At 44.9% G+C, this 24,783-nt stretch overlaps 1 non-coding gene across 1 annotated transcript in view; it reads right to left on the bottom strand.

Annotated features, from left to right (window-relative positions):
• LOC111949830 (uncharacterized) overlaps nucleotides 1-24,783 on the bottom strand; it is an 83,077-nt gene that overhangs the window by 21,624 nt on the left and 36,670 nt on the right. The window contains exon 2 of the transcript XR_011473809.1: nucleotides 12,487-12,548. This is a non-coding gene — a transcript (uncharacterized protein). The remainder of the gene's footprint in view (nucleotides 1-12,486; nucleotides 12,549-24,783) is intronic.

Raw genomic sequence — 24,783 nt, 5'->3', positions numbered from 1 at the left:
ACAGAGAGAGATATGGATATGCACTAAAAGGAATAGGCTGCTATTTAAGACGCAACCCCAATACTTGAGCCTAAGACTTCTATTTACCCGAAAGGCAGTGGGGGTTTTGTGGGCTTGGATCTGTCACCTACCCTGCCCAGTGCACTGAAGGTGGGTGGGTGTTAGATGGGGGGGGGGGGGGATAAGGAGGTGGGATAGAAGGGTAGGGGAGCAGAACTGCACACACAGCACTGTGGGTTAACTAAAGACAGGTGTGTGTCCGTGAGTTTGTGTGTGCGACCTCCGTGTCTGTGTGTGTGTGTGTAGGGTGAGTGGGTGTTAGCAGACAGCCAGTGTCTGTGCTGTATCACGGCGTGCCACTAAAATGTGAAGCTTTCACAGCCTGAACCGTGACGTCCTCAAGACCAGACCCTCTCTGTGTGTACGAGTGTGTTTTAGTGCCTGTGCATTATGTGGGCGTGCAATACTAAAATATTATGCCTATTGTAATGTTCAAATATGCATTCTGGGTGATTCAAATGCATGTTTCGACCGCAGTCCAGCTTTAATCGAAACATGGGGTAATATCCTTTACGAGAAATAAGATACATTTTACCAGTATATTTAATTGATACAGTGATTTGAACTGTGTGGGTATGTGTGCACTGCTAGTGTGTGAGTGTGTTTGCGCACGTGTGTGTGTGTACGCAAGTGTGTGTGTGTATGTAAAAATGTGCTAGCGTGTGTGCATTTGAGTGTAAGTGTGCATTCGAGTATAAGTGTGCTAAAGTGCGTGTGCGTGAGCGTGAGCTAGAGAGAGTGAGTGAGCTAGAGAGAGAGAGAGGGGGGAAAAGTGCAGTGCTCTCCACTTTCTCGTCCTGGTCTGGTCAGCATGTCTTTTATGAGCAGGTCCGTAATTAAATAAACACCCGGGCAACTAATTACTTAATTGGAGCGTGCTCTTTAAAATGAAAATGATGTAATCAAGAATCCAGGAAAACGGAAGGGAGATTTACAAACAACACAAGCACACGTATACACATATACACACACTGGTGACCTACAGCCTTGTTGACATCCAAACCCCCCCCCCCCTCCTCGGTACATCATTGATTTCTCCTTTCTCTTTTTGCACCCGTTTTCCTGCCTCTCTCTCTCTCTCCAAACCTAAGGAGGCTCTGGCTGGTTCTACGTAGCCAGATTTAGGATCTCCTTTGGACCGTCTCAACTAGCGAAGTGWCATGGACATGGTGAAGGGTCTGGGTGGGGGCCTGGTAAAGACACTTAATACATGACCTTACCGGCATCACCCTGCACTTTACCTTATTGAAGGAGACGGACTTACGACAGAAACACAGAAAAACACTGTGATCTCATACGCATTCAAGTAACTGGGSTTTAGGAACGATGAGTGCCTATTTCAGTTGTAAAAAGGGGCCATTTTCAAATGACCACTTGATAAGGGACAATACAATTGTCATTTGAAGCAGGTATGTGTCCCAGTAGACCAAACGTTACCTAAACAACCTAAGCGTATTGTTAACCTAAGTATATTGTGAATATAGATGAYACTCAACTAACTAGTCTGTCTATGTGTGTGTCGTTTGAAAGTCAGTTTTCCTCAATTTCCTGGATTCTTGATTACACCATTTTCATTTCAGATTTTTTTAACTACGAAAATCGAACTCTAACTCTTCAATATATTCAACATATTCCGTAGTTAAAATGAAACAACCCCTGGATGGAATGACAACCATAAAGCTGTGGTTCCCTTCTCTCTGCTTTCGAATCTGAGGAGAAAACTGACAGGACACATTACATCAGCCCAGTCACTCATTCACACCCTCTCGCCCTCCTTCCCTCCATAGCCAAGTCTGGGGGTGGCCCTGGCCCTGCGAGGCGCTGGCTGTGAACCTTCCCCTCTACATGTCCCCCCAGTATCACCCTATCCCAGCCGTAGTGGTCTGCTCTACCACCCCCAGACCTTGTCCCCCACAGCCCCTTCAGTCTTGTCTGGGACCACCGGTTACATCATTGATTTAGGTGCGAAATGAGCCCCCGCCCCACACACAAAACACACACACACACACACACGACACACACACCACACACACCACACACACACACACACACACTATCACACACAAACCACACACACACACACACACACACACACACACACTTTCACCCTGTCCCGGGAAACCCCTTTCCCACATTGAAACCTGACCGGAGCAATAGCATCTACACATATTATACACACACATTTACAAACACTTTTATACAGGATTGGAAAACATGCCCCCCCCCTCCCCCAAGCTCGTTTATGAACTCTGTCTGACGATAAAAACTTTCGAGGGCCACATGGCTGGCTGCCACCCAGGGCGATTTCCCCCAGCAGAGCAGTGCGTGTGCRTGTGTGTGAGAGAGCCTGGCCATCCTGTGCCTGCATACTGCTCAGTGTGAGTGTGACCCTGTCCAGAYATAGACAAGCCCTACCACTCTGTCCTCCAGAGGTCCATACAACAGCACTCACACAACACACACTTACAGTGTCTTCAGAAAGTATTCACACCCCTTTACTTTTCCCACATTTTGTTGTGTTACAGCCTCAATTTAAAATGGAGTAAATTGAGATTGTGTTTCACTCGCCTACACACAATACCGCATAATGTCAAAGTGGAATTATGTTTTTARAAATGTTTACAAATGAATTAAAAATTAAAAGCTGAAATGTCTTGAGTCAATAAATATTCAACCCCTTTGTTATCGCTAGCCTATATAAGTCCAGGTGTAAAAACTTGCTTAACAAGTCACATAACTTGCATGGACTCACTCTGTGTGCAATAATAGTGTTTAACAGGATTTTTGAATGACTATCACATCTCTGTACCCCACACATACAATTATCTGTAAGGTCCCTCAGTCGAGCAGTGAATTTCAAACACAGATTCAACCACAAAGACCAGGGAGGTTTTCCAATGCCTCTCAAAGAAGGGTATCTATTGGTAAATGGGTCAAAATTTAAAAAAAGCAGATATTGAATATCCCTTTGAGCATGGTGAAGTTATTAATTATACTTTGGATAGTGTATCAATACACCCAGTCACTACAAAGATACAGRTGTCGTTCCTAACTCAGTTGCCGGAGAGGAAGGAAACCGATCAGGGATTACGGCATGGTGACTTTAAAACAGTTGCAGAGTTTAATGGCTGTGATAGGAGAAAACTGAGGATGGATCAACAACATTGTAGTTACTCCACAATACTAACCGAAATGACAAGGTTTGCAACAAGTCACTAAAGTAAAACTGCAAAAAATGTGGCAAAGATATGAACTTTTTGTCCWGAATACAAAGCGTTATGTTTCGGGCAATTCCAACACAACACATCACCGGGTACAACTCTTCATATTTTCAAGCATGGTCGTGGCTGTATCATTTCAATTTTTTTCCCTTTTTCTTTTTTATGTTATGGTATGCTTGTAATCGGCAAGCACTAGGGAGTATTTTAGGATAAAAATAAACAAATTAGAGCTAAGCAGTCAAAATCCTAGAGGAAAACCTGGTTCAGTCTGCTTTCCAACAGACACTGGGAGACAAATTCRMCTTTCAGCAGGACAAGTGCCTAAAACACAAGGCCAAATATACACTGGAGTTGGTTACCAAGACGACGTTGAATGTTCCTGAGTGGCCTAGTTAACAGTTTTGACATAAATCGGCTTGGAAAACTATGGCAAGACTTGAAAAYGGCTGTCTAGCAATGATCAACAATCAACTTGACAGAGCTTGAATAATTAAAAAAATAATAATGTGCAAATATTGTACGTTCCAGGTGTGCAAAGCTCTTAGAGACTGACCGAGAAAGACTCACCACTGTAATCGCTGCCAAAGGTGATTCTAACATGCATTTACTCAGGGGTGTGAATACTTATGTAAATGAGATATTTCTGTATTTCATTTTCAATAAATTTTGCTAACATTTCTAAAAACATGTTTTCACTTTGTCATTATGGGGTATTGTGTGTAGATGGGTGGAAAAAAATCTATTTAATCCATTTTGAATTCCGTCTGGAACACAACAAAATGTGGAATATGTCAATTGGTATGAATACTTTCTGAAGGTACACACAGTCAGATRAAACCTCATTCAGATCACAATCAAGGGCATTCTTAGGGTTAATATATATATATTTTTTTACCTTTAATTTTATGAAGACCTTAATTACAAGGGTGACCTAGCCAATTATTTCAAATTCTTATGAAATATAATGGACTTGTATACTTTTCCTGGGCGGCAATCAATATCAATAACAATCTGTTTATTGTTATAAAATTTTATTATATGAATCAGGTTAATTTAATTGAGATGATTTCACTTTCAATGTCTGAATAATAGCAACAATGAGGAATACATTTCTAAAACAGTGACAAACCCGGTATCAACATCAATATGTTTTCCTGTGGTTTTGGTGACATTCTGAAGGTACAGTACATCACTCCATAGACAAGGGGTAATGGATAAGGTTAACCCGTAAAACGATTAGTGATCAACACGGGTGAAAGGGTTCTGTCAATCATCTGTCCACTTGACCTGTGGTGTGCAAAGCAGAGGCACGCGCGCAACATCTGCACAATGTGGGCTAATACGCTACTACAGGTGTTGGCGGGCTGCTTCATTTTTTTCATTCACAGGGCAAGTTAAACATTTCGGTAGATACCCCTCCATGCACTGACATTTGGTTTGGTCTGGTCGCGTCCCCTGGTGTCCCATAGCGAGAGAGCCGAGCAGTGGCATCCCATTATCCGACAACAACAGGGGTCGACCCGGGGTTATTAGAATTTGCCACGCAGCTCCACTTCTCCCCTGAACCGCAGAGGGAGGGATGGAGAGGGGGGGTCCTCACTTAATCACCCGCCATGACTTTTCAAAGAGGGGGGAGAAAAAAAATCTACTTTAAATTTGCGGTGATGAAAAATCAATAAAGCTGTAATTGCTTGGCTTATCGCCATGCGCGGGAACAAATTGGGTGAAGGCTGGCGCCCGCGCACATTTGGCTGCAGCAGCGCGGGAGTTTTTGGGGTTCACTGGGCCAGCAGAGGGAAAAGGTCTCGCGTGATAATTAAATCTTCTCACACTGATTTTCTGCCAAATTTATTTCCCCAGGGTCCATAACTCTGATTCACTGCTTACAAGCCAGGCATAACTAATCATTTCAATGCGGGGTAGCCTAACAGCAAACCTGAATGGGGAGAGGGGGGAAGAAAAGAAAGAAGGACATTGACTCGACTGGTGGACACCAATTCAACTCCAAATCAAACATAATTTAGGAGAAAAAAATATCGCTGGAGTAAGTAGGCTAATAGACGACGACATTGTAAAGTAGTTTGTTTCTGTAATGCCAGCATTTAAAACATGTACATCTACTGTAGCCTATAAATGCGTAATTTATTGGCCTCTCTCCAAATAAGGCAGTATTTATTCACCTTTTTAATCAAAGAAACAAATATAAGTCATAAAACCGGTTAACTGTCAGTGCAATATTCCTCAACATGTTCAAGACATTATTGTATTGACAGTGAACATAATAACACAACAAATAAGTTGATCCATCGCAGAGCACTGCCACTAAACGACAAGTGATGAGTCCACCCCAGGATCGATAGCAGGTCAATACAAACCAGATTTTCYTAGATCAAAATCACTGTGAATGATATTCTGTCAGAGCGCACAATAGAAATACAGTCAGCTTYCTCAGAGCATCCAGGAGATACCCTCGATATATAGGAAAATAAATCCACAGTGGATAGCCTACAGTAGCAAAATGGAATTAGGCCTAATGACAAGTGCAATGACAATGCGTTGACGTTATTCACCGTGTCTCATCATCAGCGTATCTCCCATATTAAGACTTCATGCAGGGTGATAATCGACACATGAACACCGATGTTTACCAGGTGCTGAATATCTCTGCTTGTCCTTCAAGTGCTGTGGCAGGATCCTCCTGCCCGCCCGGTAATTAAAACATTTAAAGCAGCACGAGTCCCGCGCTCCCGGGGTGTGATACCGGGGTCAGACGCCTGTAGATTCTAATTTGCGCGTCATTTGTATTCATGACAGGGTGCGTGCTAAATATTTAACAGCAGTCAGGTAGGAGTTTGTATTGTTAGGCTTTCGAGGTCAAATAATTTAATTTGCAGGCAGATTATATTAAAGCGTCCAATGTCCAATCCCCCCTCTCACTTCCATTTTTTTTTTATTACCACCAAAGATACAAATTGAGGCACATAAAGATTGGGAGAGCTTGTTATCCGCAGCCTATTTATTAATTTTAATTAGAATACGGAGCCCATCATTTATTGTAAGGCATGATAGCACATGTGAATGGTAGACTAGGGAACAAATCGGGGTATTACACATTATTAAATGGGGCATAATCACACTGGCTGACTTCAACAAAATATTAATTAAAACATTGCAAGTGAATGCAGATAGATAGGCCTACTACCAGAGACACAGACAAGGCTAACCCATAATCAGCACTCTAATTACAGCTATGCTTAGAATATGAAATGTATGCCAGTTTCTCCATATGGGTACTTGTTCTCCTCTATAGGAGAACGGGAAAAGAAAAGGCATCTCTTGGTTTGTCCATTTTCTCTCCCACTCCCTCCCTTGCTACTTCGCTTTTTTTCTGTTCTACTCAACAAGGCCAGAGATGAAGTCCAGACATTTTCCTCTTTAGGATGGGGCTGGTGATTGACAACAGAGCTAGTTAAATGGTGATGAGGTGTTAATGGCTGCAGGGTCAGGGAGAGATGGTGAATATTTAATCACCATCTAATTCCAGAACACAGCCACACACAGACAGGTACACACCCCAACCCGTGACCCATCCTACAAACAGCATAATTAAAGAAACAGTTATTTTGTTTTAATGCCAAAAGAGCAAGCCCGTAGTATATATTCCTCCTAATGATATGGGTTAAAAAGCTATTACATGTCTCATTAAATATATGATCTTCCAATCTGCCAGCGGTTTGGGGTGATGGGGACAGAGAGAGGTGCATATGACTTAAATACCTAAATACCATCAGCATAGGCGCAGGAATACTACAACCCTTTACAACATCATGTAGTCGTACACAAGATTCAGATGCACCAACGAGGATGATGACAGCCTTCTGGGTGTATTGGCTTTGAAGTGGCATGGCTGTGTGTGGAAATGGCTAAGGTTATTAAGCATTTGACATGCATTTCCATATTGACTGCATGATGGTAGAGCCTCTGCCACCGGCTCCTCTGAACAACCATACACGTGAAAAGAAGGGGAATTAACAGTCCTAATGAGCCCGGGTTTGATCTCTCTGCCACATAATGCACGCTACACCTGATTCATTTGCACCTTTTCATATCAGGAGGGCTAGTGGTGTGGAACCACTCACTCACTCACTCACTCACTCACTCACTCACTCACTCACTCACTCACTCACTCACTCACTCACTCACTCACTCACTCACTCACTCACTCACATCACTCACTCACTCACCTCACTCACCTCACTCACCTCACTCTCTCAAACATGCATCAACTTTTTGGAGTGTGTGAGCACTGGGTTGAGGACCACAGCCATTACATCTGAGCATAGAGGAACCTTCTACACCTGGGGCCACAGACAGAGTCAGTCTTGCCCTCACACCACATTGGCCTGAACCCTGGTGTTAGTGTGTGGCATCACACTCCTCAGCTAAAACAACAGTCAGGCCAGCAATACATACAGCAGACATAGGTAGTGGTTCTCTCTTCCCAAGTTACATTTTCCAACTCTAGTATTTTCCCTTCGACAGACGAAAAAGTAACAGCCCTTTCAAGTTGAGAATACTTTGTTAAATTATGACCATGGGGCCAAGTATAGATCCGGATGCACTCTTGATAAAACCCACTTTGCTCAGGGGCAGCCAGTGTGTAATAATATAATAATATAATAATAGTGTGCATATCACAGCTTCCACATGAATCGAGAACGGCTTCGATTAGTACCACTACCGTCGGACTTGTAAATCTATTTKTGAAGTGGAGTGTAGGTGGCTGTTCTCCTCGTCCTCCCTCTCTCGTTTGGTTTCATTTTGTTCTTCTTAGCGGTTCAAGCGGTAACTTTCTTGTCGGGGCTGATCTGTAGGAGCCCCTGCGGGAGTGCATGGGAGACCCCGGTGACCTAGCGTTTAATAAGCATCGGGCCCACCTCCTCTGTTTAGTGGCCCATTGAGAAGCGGGGCTGGGTGCCAGTAGACCGTGTAACGCCAGCTCACTGTCTTCGAGGTCAGAGCCAAAGCAGCTGTTGGGTCGACGAGGGCGCTTTGGCGCTTTGATGAGACATTTTGCACCCAACTATTTCGGTCCACTCTCCCAAAGAGGACCAGGAATAAAAAACCAAGCCTCGCAGCCTTATGCAGGCACAGCGCGTTACTTAATAAAACAGGAACAGTTTGAGAGAGGAATAAAGTGGCTTTGAGCTGGGGGGGGGGAGTCAATTGATTCCAAAAAAGGCGAGATTACAGCGTGAACTCTGCTTAAGAAACCTACTTGACTGGGAGCTCGGCACCGTAGCCTGGAGCCACACACTTACTCAACACTTTGCCAATGTCTCCACTGAGAGAAAGAGAGAGGGAAGGGGGAGAGAGAGAGCGAGAAGGGGAGGGGGAGAGAGGGAGGAGAGKGCCGAAGCAGCAAGAGAAATGAAAAATAGAATGAGAGAATGACAGACCAAAAAATGAGGGCGAAACAAAGAGCGATTTAATTTATGTCCTCGCTGCCAACGGAGGAAAGACCAGAGTAGGTTTGCAGGGCTAATTAATTTCTGATGGCCGGGCTTTCATTTGGCTAAAAGGTCACCAAACTTTAAAGGTCATGCACAGTTTCCCACTGTGTGTGTGTGTGTGTGTGCTTTACTGTTACCGAACCCCTTGAATTACTCTCAAGAAGGGATGTGGTGCAGTATATAACCATAACCAAGTAAAGACACTGGTAACATGTCGTGAACCACAACTCAACAATAATGACACTGAACACCTTCAGCAATCTGGAAGTTTTCAGTATGTGTGTGTGGTGTAATGCTATGAAATGCCTTGTTTCTCAAAGACATGGTAGAGGTAGATACGTGTGAAATGTAATGAATTCAATGCTAGCCCAGTCCGCACATACATACACACACTTACACGGACGGAAGCACAAACACGCACACACACAAAGCCATCCCCACCTGCACCCTGACGACCCTGACATTTTCTCATTCATTTCAGGCCAATACCAGGACGTCACTGACTGAATTTCATTATCCCATCTGAAGCCTTTTAATACCGCTAGCACTTTCTGTAGCTCCATAAGCAAATGGCTCCTGACTTTATTTGAAAATGTCTGTCGAAATGCTGTCTGCTTTCCAAATGGCACCATATTCACTATGTCAGCGGTTTTCAAACTTTTTTGGGCCGGGGACCTCTTGTGATAGCAAATTCATCAGGGGCCCTCTTATAATCAGAATACGACTTGAGTGAGACAAAAATAGCATGCAATGCATGGCCTGACGAATCAAGTCTCGGGCACTGGGAAGGAACATTTTAAAGGTCTGCCTCTTCGCATCGGAGAGAAAATGTTGCATTTTTCAAGCAAATTTCCTGTAATTCTGTACATTATGTTATGGGGCAGAGAGATTTTCCTACAACTCTGAGAAAACGTCGCAGTTTTAAATCTTTAATTACAGTGCATTTATGTACAGTATAATACAAAATAAATAAAACATGAAATGTCTTGAGTCAATAAGTATTTCAGTCCTTTGTATGGCGAGCCTAAATAAGATCAGGAAACCGTTCAAGGTATTGATTGATTGAATTTATTGGACCATTTTTCAAATCCATACATAAGGGCGCTCCAGCTAGTGACGCCTCCACATTCAATTTATGAAATCATCAACGATAACACAATAAAGCTTAACAGCTTATTTCCATTGGGGTCCTTTTGAAGAAGGAAAGGGGGAATTACAACAAGGTTAGGCGGCAATTGTAATGACAACAGACAATGACAGACACAAGTTTTGTTTGTTTCACAGCAACCGATAATGTTCCTAATTAACAACTATGGACAGGTACATCTTCCTTGTCTCACATACCCTTAATATATAAACAATCAATCCCTAATATAAACACAAGACAATCACATTATATTAAACAACAGGCACCAAAAAGGCAGACCATATGCTATCCTGGGCATTTCCCTCTCCGCCACCTACTTTAACCTTACCTCTCACTTTTGAGACATGCTACTATTTAGCAATTTTTTCAGTGAGAACTTGAAACTACCTATGGAGGTTATACGTTTCAAATTCTTTGGAAGATTATTCCAAAGAATGGCAGCAGAGTATACAAATGTTTGTTTCCCCATACCACTTTTAAATCTAAGTTTAATCTAAGTCCCTCCTTCTAGTTGAATAGTTGTGGTTATCCCTTACTAAGTTAAAGTAGTTACATAAGTATCTGGGGACCATACTGTGGACAATCTTATGTACAAGACACAATTTTATCTGAGCGACTCTCTCGTCCACTTTAAGCCATCTAAGCCTTTCAAAGTGGGAATAGTCAAGATGCGTAAGTGCTGGAAGTTTAAGAATAATCCAGACTAATTTGTTCTGAGATGTCTGCAATTGATTTTTTAATATCTTGAGGGCACTATTGTACCAGGAAGAGCATGCATAGTCGAAGTGGCACTGAACAAGAGAATGTCCCCATTGCAATGTCCCCATTGCATTCTAAACCAGATATTTGGAGGTTCTAGCCAGGAACCTAATTTTATGGTTCACTTTGGCGATAACATTTTGCGCCATGCTGTCCCCTGTCAGATGGTTATCTAGCACACATCCAAGATACTTAGTAGTCGCAGCAAAATAATGTTATGTCACCTAYTACCACCTTAAAATCTGGGGATTTCCTCAGTTTCACTTTGGACCCGAACAAGATGGACTCTGTTTTTCCAAGGTGAAGTTCCAGCTTTTTGTCATATAGCCATTTACTGACATTCAGATGTTCAGCACTGAGGGCTTTCTCAACCACATTGTTGTCTTTGTGGGAAACCAACAGTGCAGAATCATCTGCATATAGGAAAAGGTCACATGTACAGGCAGAATTCAGATAATTTATATACAATATAAGTAAAAGTGGACCCAGCACAATCCCTTGGGGTACCCCGCAGTTCAAGATTTTGGGTTTAGACAGGGTCCCATCCACATCCACCATCTGTTTTCTTCCTTGCAGGTAAGAGCTGACCCATTTTACTGCTAAGTTGTTAAAGCCCATGGCTCTTAGTTTGATTAACAGAATCTCACGATCCACTGTATCGAACACCTTTTGGAGAACTAACATAACCATACCACAGAATTTCCCTCCGTCTACTTCCTTTCTTATGCGGTCTGTCAGATATAGTAGGCAGGTGTCAGTGGAATGGGATTTCCTGAAGCCAGATTGGAGCTCATAGAATAGGTTATGCAAGGAAATATAACTGGCAATCTGCTTGAACATAATCTTTTCCATGACCTTCGATAAAGCACACAGGATTGAGACATGCCGATAGTTTCCATATAGATAGTGCCGATAGTACCACGCTCCATATTTTCAAGCATAGTGGTAGCTGCATCATGTTATGAGTAGCCTTGTAATCGTTAAGGACTGGGGAGTTTTTCAGGATACAAAATAAACGGAATGGAGTTARGCACAAGTAAAATCCTAGAGGAAAACCTGGTTCAGTCTGCTTTCCTCCAGACACTGGGAGAATAATTCCCCTTTCAGCAGGACAATAACCTAAAACACAAGGCCAAATCTACATTGGAGTTGCTTACCAAGAAGACAGTGAATGTTCCCAAGTGGCTGAGTTACAGTTTCAACTTACATCTGCATGAAAATATATGRCAAGACCTGAAAATGGTTTAGCAAAGATCAGAATAAATGAGAAAATAATAAACGGGCAAATGTTGCACAATCCAGGTGTGGAAAGCTCTTAGAGACTTACCCAGAAGGACTCACAGGTGTAATCACTGCCAAGGGTGATTCTAAACATGTACTGACTCAACGGGTAGAATACTTATCTAATCAAGATATTAGTGTTTAATTTTTCATGGTTTTACTTTTTTTATTACAGATTTTATAATTTTTCATTCACAAAAAGTGACAATTAAATACATTTTAATCCCACTTTGTAACAACAAAATGTGGAAAAAGGTGTGTGAACACTTTCTGAAGGCACTGTAAGTCACGTCTAAAGAAGTTTGGCAATTGCTCGCTGGTCTGTCTGTGTGCCGGTCCATCCGCCTGTCTACCTGCCAGTCCATCCATCACCACCACTCAGCTGCAGACCACCAGTATGTATTGATGTTACACAAAGCATTATGGGTACTGTAGTACATCATGCTACACAGTCCACCTATAGTACCACCTCCACTACTAAATTGATGACATGGACCAGGCTCACCTTCATCTTCTTGGCCTCCTCGTCCTTCCTCTTCTTGGCCTTCAGTACCTCATCTGTTATAGCTGGAAAGGAGAGAGACACCCTCATGAGCAGAGCAAATAGCACATTTCTTTATCGAACAACATAACCAGCACACGTCGCTGAGCAGTGTATCTATATCAAGGAGGAGTGTTCTCTCCATTGTTCCCTAACCCGATAAACCCCTAAACACGATAACCTCTCTCACTTTTAATATAGAGACCTAGCTAGCTTAGTCTTACATTGAATAACCCACCTCTCTCTAAGTTGAATATCTTACTCTTGAATTTAATAACTGAACTCGGGGCCTTAGATTTAATTGCTTATCGTTCCTCTTAAACCTATTAACCTATCGCCCCGATCTGGTTTCTTACTGTCTCGGGGGCCACCCAGGMCTTGCTTTTACCCTGCGCGTTATCCCAATGAATTGTTCTCTCAGAGCAGTAATAGGAAATCAGCTCAGAAACAGCGACTGGCCGTAGCGTAAGAGATAAATCAGATCTGGGGGGGCCTCTTGGTTTGCTAGTATATTGAATCTAAATTGCAGCCCCCACGCCCCTCCGGCCCCCTTGTGTGGYGCTCCATGCACACCATCCATCTTGTAGGCTGATAATGGAGCCGGCCCAATTCCACCTGATGTTTGCATTATTACATTTTAGTACGCTAACGAGCTGCGGCTAATCCAGCCAGAGGAGAGGAGGAGGACGGGATCGGATACAGCAGCCAGGGCCTCCGTGGCTTTTTTKGGGGGTATTATTCTCTCTCTCTGTCGCTCTCTCTCCGTTCCTCGATGATGATTTGAATGAAACATAGACCCGGCGTCACTACATAGCTCTTTGGGCCCCGAGGCCCCTCGAGCTGCAATTACACATATAATCACAATTGTATTTCAACAGAGCCCGCAATTCTCATCCCCTTCTCTCTTCTCCTCGGCCCTTCCAGCCGAGACGGAATGAAGCGTAAATGAAGTGAAAGACTTCTGCCGTCCCCAACACTTTGTTTTATTATGACCTAATTTAATCAAAGTCCCCGTCACGGAATTGCCAGGAAGGCAACGATGAACTGGAGTCCCTAATAGACAAAGAAATATACCTCCAATAATGATCCCTATACGCCCTACAGATATTCCCCATATATCTATTTATATGGCGTATATCTGGCCGTCTGTATGCTGTTGTTTACGACTGTACATTACCAGTGTGTTGGATATATAACAGTGGCGAGGTAAGGATGTACTAAGGTTGTATTAATGTTTTTCCAGTAGCTCTCCTTATTGATGTAATTAAATAGGATCTGGCTCCGTTGTGAGGACCGACTTTCATTGTTTGTGGGGGCCGGATCCCCTGGAGGCAGCGCGGAGATGAGAGATGGATAAACAGTTTGATTTTGTGCTATCGCCCCGAGCAGTATACTGGAGAGATGGAGGAAGAGGGAGAGCGAGAGAGAAGAGAGGGAGGGAGGAAGGGAGGGCGGGGGAGAGAGAGAGAGAAACAGGGAGAGAGTGTGTAAAGCAGAAGGATAAGAGAACCAAGTAAAGGGCTGGAGGGGGGAGACAGACAAACAAGCAGAAACAGAAAATAAATCACTCTTCACTGTCTCACTTCTTTCAGTCTTTTTTTCACTTCACTTCTCTGTCTCACTTTCTCACTTACCCTCCTGTCTGTCTCACTCAGGGGCTGGTGGTGATGGAAGGGAGGTGGTCACTTGGAAGGATTAGGTAAGTTAGCAGCCATTTCAAGCTAAGTCATAGTGCTAAAGAGGCAGAACGTCGGCCACATCAGACTGTGGCTGTTGAGTTGAGTAGCCGTTGTACGAGTGTGACTGCCGTTTTGTCTACGGCAATTACTAAACAACGACGGCAGACGAGGAGTCACAGGGAGAAACTTGTGCGCCTGCATCACGCGAGCGCGGCACACACACACACACACACACACACACACACACACACACACACACACACACACACACACACACACACACACACACACACACACACACACACACACACACACACACACACACACACACCACACACCACACACACACACACAACACACACACACACACACACACACACACACACACCTAAACAAACCCCTAGTCCATCCATACGCAGTCACACAAAGACCTGTTCGCTCTACTTCCACATACTGTATTCACTCACAAACACGGTACACCCACATTCATTTCATATTAGTTTGTGTTCTCCTCTCCCCTTCTCTCTGTCCTCTTTTCTCGGATTTTGGAAAAGTTTAAACTCATTAAGTGTAATGCTATTGCAGACTCAATTTTACACCGCTCACTCATCAACTAGTAAGATAGCAATAAAACCCAGTGGCTCGTCGGAGACGCTAATGCTTTGGAAACAAATGATGTGCTGCAACAGAATCGTAATTAATTTACAGTCCATATTGATAGCCCTGCCATACGCGGCACTATCTTTTTTCATCTCTGCTAACATCTTCATTATTGGGGGAAATCGCCTGAGTGAAGAAGGAACCGAGTCAACATCGCTGATGAATTGCCTGAGAAAGATGCGGCGGCCCACTCAAACGTTGTGCCTCGGCACATCAATTTCTCTTAAGCATTTAATTATGGCGAACAATAAACAGCGTTGGATATGACATTTTTTTTTAACCGGTGTAGTAAGCAGAGGAAGTGGATTCTATGTATTCAAATCAGTCTGTTCTTATTCTGGTTTACCTGCGAGGAAGACACCGTTACCTTGAATACCTTCAAACACCTGTGTTATTTGACACAGGCATAAAAAGACACAATGTGTGTGTGAGGGAGAAAGATGTATGTGTACGCATGTATTAGAGAGAGACACACAGGAAAATACGTTTTGTGTGTGTGTGTGTGTGTGAGGTTGGAGGTTACCGTTATTAAGAGTAAATGAGACAGTTACTCGCTGGCAGAGAAAATCTTCCTTAGAGCAGGGCTCAGAGGCATAGCCCCCCCACACACTCCTACTCAAACGGTCTACAAAAACACCCAACTCTAGCCCTCTTACCCCAGCATCCTCACCCCTCTACCTATCCTCCTCAATCACATCCCTCCTTCCCTGAGCACCAGCGCTCTCGCTTTCTTTCTCTCTCCCCTTCAGCCCCAGGCCTCTCAATCAAACCAAACAAAGCTCATCCTGCTCCTCTGTGATTAATTACTCAGGCCTGAATATCAAAATCAAACACCCCCGTGTGAAGAGAAGGGGCTCCGCTTTAGAGCGCCGCGCCCACCGAAGGCAGACAGACAGGGGGACGGGAGGGTGGGCTACGCCTCCCCTGCCTGCCTGTGTGCCTCACACACACACACACACCTCTATCCCCTCCAGCCCCCAACCCCTTAGAGAAGTCCAGTCCAACCCTTTCCTCCCTCACACCCCGCTAGGTCTTCTCTACATTTCCCTCTCGTTTGTAAGTTCACTGGTCCATCAGGCGCCCGCCCCCCTTTCAACCCGGAAGCAGGGGTTTTATTACTACTAGGGTTGCATCCTAAATGGCATCCTATTCCCTATGTAGTGCACCACTTTTGACCAGGGCCCCAAAGTAGTGCACTAAATAGAGAATAGGGTGCCTTTTAGGTAGCCTACTACTATTACTACTGCTGGTAGTATTAGTGGTGGTGGTGGAGGTAGTGGTAAGGAGGGGGAGATGGAAGGGATTTTAGACTGATCTACACTGACTAACTAATCAGATGGGGACACCATCCATCGCTTTTCCTCATCTCCACAGAAGGCTTATTTTCCAGTAAACCGAAGTGCAGGTAGAAAGGGAGAGAGAGGGAGGAAAAGAGAAATGGAGAGATGAGGAAAAAGTCTCCCCCCGCAAGGAGCTGAGCTCGCTCCATTTCCCTCTTGATCACAGTGACGATTTCCCCCCACCCCCAACAGGGCTCTATAAACCCCCTCTAACACCCCATTCACATCACATACATTACCCGAGCACCTATAGCTAGGCTACATGACACGGGATGTGTCCCAAATGGCACCCTATTCCCTATGTAGTGCACTACTTTTGACCAGGGCCCATAACCATAACCTTTTGACCAGGACCCATTACCAGGGCTCTTGTAAAAAAAAATAAAAAAAAAATAGTGCACTACATAGGGAGTAGGGTGCCATTTGCACTACATAGGGAGTAGGGTGCCATTTGGGATGCAACCCACAGATAAGTTAATGAGAGAAGGGACTGGAGGAAATCAACGCAAACAATGGAGTGGTTGGAGGGAATAGATAGAGGAGTGGATGGAGCGAGGGAGTAGCTTGGAGGAAGAGCTCATTTGCAAACTACAGACGACACTGGAAGAACCCCTAGGAAATGCAAACAGAACTTCTGGTCTACTCACACAGCTCAATAAGTCCTGCGGAACAACACAGAATTATAGTATCAAAACCAAAATGGGGAAACAGTGGGATACAAAAGGATAGAAAAGCAGAGAGAAGCAACTTATCTGACTGTGAAATAGAAATGAAAAACAAGTCAGCTTCTGTGTACTCCTCAACATATGGATGTGTGGGTAGGGGTGTGTGTGTGTTAGTGACGCGTGGGTCAGCTATTTGTTCACCCGCAATTACTAATAACCCATCCGCATTCGGCTAATAAAGGCCCGCACACCCGACCCTAACCTGAAAATATAGAAAATGCTCTGTAGAGAGAAAAAAATATATTTTTTAAAGCCTTATTTAGATAGGCCTGTTTTTCTGATTATAATTTCCAACATTTTAGTAGGCTATTTCTTAGTCAACTTGTTTTTAATTAGAAACATGCAGTTTATTTTCTGTCATTACTTGCTACCCTAGAACACTAATCAAATTCATTCCACGGTGTGTCTGGGTTTTTTAGCTCCTCCCTTTTACTTGATTGATGAATTAAGGTTACTAATTAGTTAGGAACTCCCCACACCTGGTTGTCTCGGTCAAAAACAAAAACCAGCAGACACTCCATGGAATGAGTTTGACACCCCTGCCCTAAAAGACTAAACAAACCCTTGCTCACCAGAAAATATGTCATAAATCGATAGAATGAAATCTTCAATCTAGTTGACATCGGTAAAGTTTGTTCTTTAATCTCTGCTTCTCACTCGCAACAAATGTGTTTAGGGACCGGGGAGAAAATGTAATAACCCCACCAAAAAATTTGAAAGATTTTCTGTGCAAAATCAGTTTGACCGTTTTAAGGGAATTGAAAGCTGTGAAAACGACTCGACATGTTTCTGATGAGATTTCAGTTTGTCTTGGATGCATAGCTTATTTTATATGGTTGAAATGCTATCAGCTTTTATGACGCTGATAAAGATAGCACCTTTACAGACGGTCCCTAACCGCACATTCATTCTCTCAAGATGYTGCAATAAATAAATCATATTTCTCCACACCTCTTGAGTCAAAATGTACATTTGTTGTTTCATTTGACTGCAACAACTTCTTAATTSTGTCGGAGTTAATATTATGTAAGACTTTGTGAGAAGTTATAGGTCTACAGTCGGTGTCCAGATTTTAGTTACTATTCCATTTAACCCATCTGTAGGCCGTCATTRCAAATAAGAATTTGTTCTTAACTGACTTGCCTAGTTAAATAAAGGTTAAATAAAAAAAAATATCTGAACAGGACAGTTCCCTTGACGTGCCATATTTGAAGTCCCCGTTTTGTGACTGTCGAATTTGTATAGCGTCTCACAATCATCACACATAACATCTTTCCCAATCATTAGGCTACTGTTCAGGCCCTTCCTTCTCTTTACTTTCACAGCTTTTCTCTTTTTGAATTAAACTGTCCTTTTTGCCTCATGGATCGAAGTTAACTTTTTCTGCTCAAAAGCATTTGGCGTGTATTTGACGTACGTACACTTGGCCCTAAAGCTTAGGCTTATGCACTAACACCAGATAAAAATGATGAAAGAAAAACCTCATTGTAGCCTATAGATTTGAATTGCACAACAATTCTACATTTATGGATTTTATAATGCATTGTTATTGCTTAATTCAACCCGCCCGCCACTCACCCGCCCTTCATCCACACAATATTTCATGACCCCAAACCCGCCCGCCCAGTGGTTATAACCGCGGGAACTGCGGGTTATGAGTCAATCCGCGCATCCCTAGTGTGTGTGTCGATGTCTGTGTGTGTGATTGTCTGTGTGTGTGTGCATACTGTATGTGAATTTGTGCATGTGTGTTCGTGGGTGCATATGTGAATGGAGAGGAGGGGGGTTCCTGTTATCCACCCGCCAATCAAAGGGAATCTGAATGTCAGGAGGAGAGGACGCATGATAAATCAACCTTATGCCCAACGACAAACATAATATTAGCAGCAGCACCGCGCGATTGGAAAAATGTCCCTTTGAATCAGGAATGCACTTTACAGTGCGCCGCAGCCAGGCAACCTGCACAGTGCAGACACACATACGTATACACACAGGCACGTATACAAACACACACACACACACACACACACACACACCCACACAACACACACACACACACACACACAACACACACACACACACACACACACACACACACACACACACACACACACACACACACACACACACACACACACACACACACACACACACACACCCATCCATCCATCCATCCATCCATTCATTCATTCATTCATTCGTCCACAGGCCAGGAGACGAGAGAGATGGATTTAAGTGAAAAGGATGAAGGGATAAAATGATCAGCCATTAAATGAAATGCAACCCCCGTGGCCTCTATAGGCTTCCTTTAGCACTAGAATGCAGATCGTGTCACAGTTAGGAATAATGAGGGCAAGAGGTGAAGCATTTCTCACCAGGGCACTGCCACTATCTGCCACTAGGTGGCACAGGATACTGTGTGGCCATATTAACAGACGAGAATGCCAGAGGCCGCTGTGTGTGTGTGTGTGTGTGTGTGTGTGTGTGTGTGTGTGTGTGTGTGTGTGTGTGTGTGTGTGTGGTGTGTGTGTGTGTGTGTGTGTGTGTGTGTGTGTGTGTGTGTGTGTGTTGTGTGTGTGTACGTGCGGGAAGCTTAAGTGCATGTAGTCCTATTAAAACCAGTCCGTGTACACCTTGTAAGGCATATTCTGACAGGGGAATCAGGCCGGTGCTTTCATTTAGTTGAACAATAGGTGGGTGGAAAAGCTTTCAGAGAAGCGTGATAAAAACACAAGTTAAAATGGACAATAACACACAAKGTCCCTTTGACTGAAACAGTTACTTCATGTTTTTGACAGTAAATAGAAAGTACGAACAAAAACCTGGGGGGATGTATTATTAGTACACAGTGTGGCAAAACGTTTTGCAACAGAACACGTTTTGCACTAGAAACACAAGGAGTTTTTATAGGGACAAATTCAGGGAGGTCCCTCCATGTTACGTCCCATTTGGTTCTGTTTGGTTCCCGGTGAATACACCCCTGAAAAGGGAGGGCAGACACCGAACCAACCACACGGCCTGCCATCCAGCCGTGGCCTCCGATCTACTATCAAGAGAATGTAATGACGGCCCATGAAATATTAACAAACAAAACAATTAGAACGAGATATCTTACCAATTCMATCAATTATTCATTGACAATCGTCTCTCTCTCTCAGAGGCTGCTTTATTCCCYGTGTTTCCTGCTATATTCTTAGAAAAGCTTCAATTACGAGGATACACACTGGTTCTGTCCCATCCTGATGATGGATCACCCTAGTGCACAACAGCAGCGCGCGCCATACATAGAGAATAGGGTGCCTTTGGGCCCCTGCTCAAAAGTTGTGGACTACGTAGGGAATAAGGTGGCATTTGGGACGCAGCYTGACTGTCAGACTACGGGAGGGGAAGAGGCACAATCAGAGAAATTACACTCGTCTCACTGAGGAGGCTCGTAATAAAACCAGAGTTCTTCRGGCKGATGAGAAATCCAATTAATTGAAAACAATTTGCGGTGATGAGGAAGAGCCGTTTGTTCCCTTTCTTTTCAATCTCGATTTTCAACAGATGCCAATCAAGCTGAGAGTGGGAGGGGGGTTGGSTGATATGAGGGGTGCGTAGAAGCACGTGTTCAACCCTTTCGGAATCAGACAACACATTTCCCCCCCCCAAAAAAACTTTTTCACAAGCGCTTTTTACGCATTTCCGTCAGAGGGAGAGAAGAAACAAACTGTGTCTCGGCTCAGAATGTGAGACTACAGATGATTTTCTCATTAATAATCAGAATGAATCATGAGGTTTAAGGTCGACAGCTTGGTAGAGACGGTAGCGACTAGTTTTCACTTTCCACATCCACATGAGACATCTTAGGCTCTGCCTGCTTTGTCCGATTGGACTATGCTGCTGTTTTGTCTATGGGCTGTGGTGAGCCTGGATTGGAGGCTGTTGGAGCTGCTCTGTGCCCAGAGAGGAGGTGAGGATCCTGGGGTGGTAGAGGCCCCGTCCTGGGCCACAGCAGGCCTTCACCCAMCCAGCTACACCATGGACCTCCACTGACCCTCCTAGGTCCAGGGAGCACCCAGCAGCCTAGGCACACGTGACCCCCATGCATGGGTTACTGAGGCGGGGGTTCGAGTCTACTATCCTGGGGCCAGAACATTGCACAGCAGGGATAGGGGGTTCACTTCACATGGTCACAGGGGTGTTCAAAGTGTGTGAGAGAAGATTGTGTGTGTGTGTGGTTCAGGTCAGAGAAGCACAGCAGGCCCACAACCTTCCTCTCCACAACCAAAGAGCAAAGATTTCCCATAATTCCACAGTTTCACTGCTGCCCTTTTGGATAAAACACCTTCAGTCAGAGAAAGGACTTATGGGAAAGGCATGGAGGGCCACRGGCCTCTCACGGTCAGGTTGGAGTCAGGGTGAGATGACCTTGTGGACCGTAAATAGCCCTGAGGTGTCAAACACAAACACTTACTACTGAACAGCCGACCAGAGTTCACTCCCACTAGGCCAAACAGGGCACATAGAAGTGCCTTGCTGAACACAAGGTCCTGAAAGGGCTTTATGAAGAAAAGCCAGAACGCAGATATCACAGAGTGAAATATTCACGAGGACTGGGGCACTGGATGACACCTCTCCACCTCCATTCCTCACCAGGTCTTTTTTATCACTCTCCTCTGCCATTGTCTTCCTCCCTTGGGTCATTCTCCTCTCTCTCTCTCTCCCTCTCTCTCTCTCTCTCCTGCTCTTGCCTCCTCTCTCATATCTCTCTCTCTCTCTCTCTCTCTCTCTCTTCTCTCTCTGCTCTTCTCTCTCTCTCTCTCTCTCTCTCTCTCTCTCTCTCTCTCTCTCTCTCTCTCTCTCTCTCTCTCTCTCTCTCTCTCTCCTCCTCCCTCTCCCTCCCTCCCCTCCCTCCCTCTCCTCCCCCCTCCACCTCCCCCCCCCCCCCCCTCCTGTGGCAGGAGTCTGCCTCTTTGAATGGGTCCACTGCTGGGATTTAGGAGGAGGGAAGGACGGGAGAGGGGGGGCACACAAATGCATGTCCAACATGCTGTGTTTATATTTAAGTATGGGTGTTAATAAGTGCCTTTGTATTTCCGCAAAGAATATGTGTTTGTGTGTGTGTGTGTGTGTGTGTGTGAGTGGTGTGTGTGTGTGTGTGGTGTGTGTGTGTGTGTGTGTGTGTGTGTGTGTGTGTTTGTTGGTGTGGGTGTGTGTGTGTGTGTGTGGTGTGGTGTGTGTGTGTGTGTGTGTGTGTGTGTGTGTGTGTGTGTGTGTGCGCCTGTGGTAGAATACACGCGCGGTGTGTATGGATATCATTGTGCACATGGGTGGGAAAGGTGTGTGGTGCATGCATGTTGCACGGTGTGTGTGGAGGTGGGGAGTATACGACGTGTGTAGTAGGTGTGTGTTCCTGAGTCGGTGTGTGGTGAGAGTGCTGATGTGATGAATGGAGAATAATAGGCTGGGTATCCGCGCTTAAAGAACGCGCAGGATCTCATTGTGACTGAGTGGGCGAGAAGACGGAGACTCGCGGCTTGAGCCGGACCCCCGCACATGAAACGCAAACTCCGGGCGTAATCGGCCGGCCGACACAAGGCGAATCAGGAGCGGCCACTTAGAAGGAGAAAAAGGGAGACCCGGACCCTGTGTAGTCTCAATAGGACTCAGCAAGACTGTTGATATCAGATAACAAACATGGAGGACAAAGGATGGTTGAACTGGTGGTCCTCTGGGCCTGTGTGTGTGTGTGTGTGTGTGTGGTGTGTGTGTGTGTGTGTGTGTGTGTGTGTGTGTGTGTGTGTGTGTGTGTGTGTGGTGTGTGTTGTGTGTGTGTGTGGTGTGGTGTGTGTGTGTGTGTGTGTGTGTGTGTGGTGTTTCTCAAGCCCTCTGGAGAAGGAGAGAGACGAGGATGGACGTGGCCCCTGGACTACAAACGGCAAGGACACCACGCTCCACTGAACACTACAGGCTAACACAGAGAAGAGAGCAGAGAGACAGAAATCTAAAACACATCGTTAGAAGATCTTTCTAACGAGAGAGATGTGTTCTGCCCGCGGTTTCAGGTACCGCTATTACGTATGTTTTAAGAGCGAAACAATAAGAGAGAAAGAATGAGAGAGCAGAGCAGAGGGGGAAAAAAGAGAAAGAGAGTGAATGAGAGAGAGAGACAGGCAGAGAGAGGAACGGCAGAGAGAGAGAGAGGGGTAGAAATGTGCCAAACGAGGCCCCCTCTAAGGCACACGAGCAAGACCCCCTTCTCTCTCCCCTTTCTCACTCTTAATGCTATTTTCATCACTTTTGCTTAAAATATTGATAATCAATTAGGCCCACGTCTGTTTGCTACAGGATCTGTGTCACGGTCTATCACACTGTCAGAGCCAATTCGCCGCTCATTCAAGTTCATTTTTTCCTTGGCCGGTCTCTGCCTTTGGAGGAGTCATTAACCGGGGAACATAGCCCACGGGTGCAATCACCTATTCTCTTTCATTACAGGGGAGATGGAGAAGGTGAGAGAGATTATTGGAACTTTGGAATGATCACAAAGCTTCGGAGTCGCCTGTCAGATCCCCCCTACGTGTAATTCATCTGGCCCCTCCTGCTCCCCCTCTCGCCTCACCCCCCTTGGCCCCCTTATCCTCCCCCCTTTCCCCCGTGCCAGGGGTTTGGTCGTAGACATTATTCATGAACATCTGCAGCGCGCTGAATATTCCCGGCTGCCTCTGCCATGATGAAAAGGGAGCTGCCCCTTTGACTTTAAAATTAACATGCCGGCGAAAATATTACGGCCAAGCATTTTCAGAATTTTATGGATGGGAGGATGACATAGGTGCAAGGAGGAGCGAGGTACAATACGATACAAAGGGAGAAAAAGAAACATATCTTATATTGGAGTGTTTCTATTATGGTTACAAAAAAGAAAGCCCACCAAACGGAAAATCTACAATGTCATAATTAGGGCAGTAAGCATGTTCTGTAACCATGTTGGTTCTCTGTAGCCAACCCAGCCCAGGGATGTGTTCATTAGGCACCAAACAGAAGAAACCAGACTGAAACAGGGAGGTAACAACCTGCACCTGTCCAATAAGCGATGCTACTTTTCGTGTACCGTTGCAAAACACTTTCCGTTGCGTGCCCTAATGAACACGACCCAGGCTGATCCAAGGCCTGTCCGTGCAGCAGGCAGACTTATGCTGTTCTCAGGTACAGCTCCCCTGGGGGTCTCCACACATGAAAGACCAGCCAGACATATAGACAGACAGACGGACGGACAGGGAGGAGAGCATTCTTCCTCCTCTCACACCAGGGGAGGAACAGCTGGACGGAAACCAAGCCTCCCATCCCACTGTGTTGTTTATGCTCACTATAACCCTCTGAGAGACTCAACAGTGAAACTCCTTGGAGAGCACCGTGTGGTTTCAAAAGACCTCACTGAGGTAGTGACATAACGTTATAGCTGGCCAACTATGAGGAGTACATCAGTCCGGTTTTCGAACATGCCATTAATTTCACAACACGCAAAAGGTTTTGAGTATTAATTTGTGCGTGCGGCCCCGGCAATTTGGCCGGCTGCATTTCGGCATGCAATGTGCACCCGTCTCGTCTTGCTGCTCCTCAGCAGTGCAGTATCGGGTGTAACGTGATGTAGGTTAGACCCTAGGTCTGTTTTCACACCGTGTAACAGACACAATGTGAGAGCGCGGGTCTGAGCCTTCGCCATCATTACAGCAACAACCAGCCTTGTTTTGCAGCTCGTTAAAAAGCACCCGCTGATTTTCGACATGTTCGCCAAACATGAGAACGATCTGATCAAATGTACACAACTTTAGCACTAATCTAATTTGAGGGGGGGGGGGGGCTGCTGCAAACCACGGA

Source organism: Salvelinus sp. IW2-2015, linkage group LG22 (assembly GCF_002910315.2).
Source record: "Salvelinus sp. IW2-2015 linkage group LG22, ASM291031v2, whole genome shotgun sequence".
In the NCBI taxonomy this organism is placed as follows: domain Eukaryota; kingdom Metazoa; phylum Chordata; class Actinopteri; order Salmoniformes; family Salmonidae; genus Salvelinus; species Salvelinus sp. IW2-2015.
This window is presented reverse-complemented; position numbering and strand designations above follow the sequence as displayed.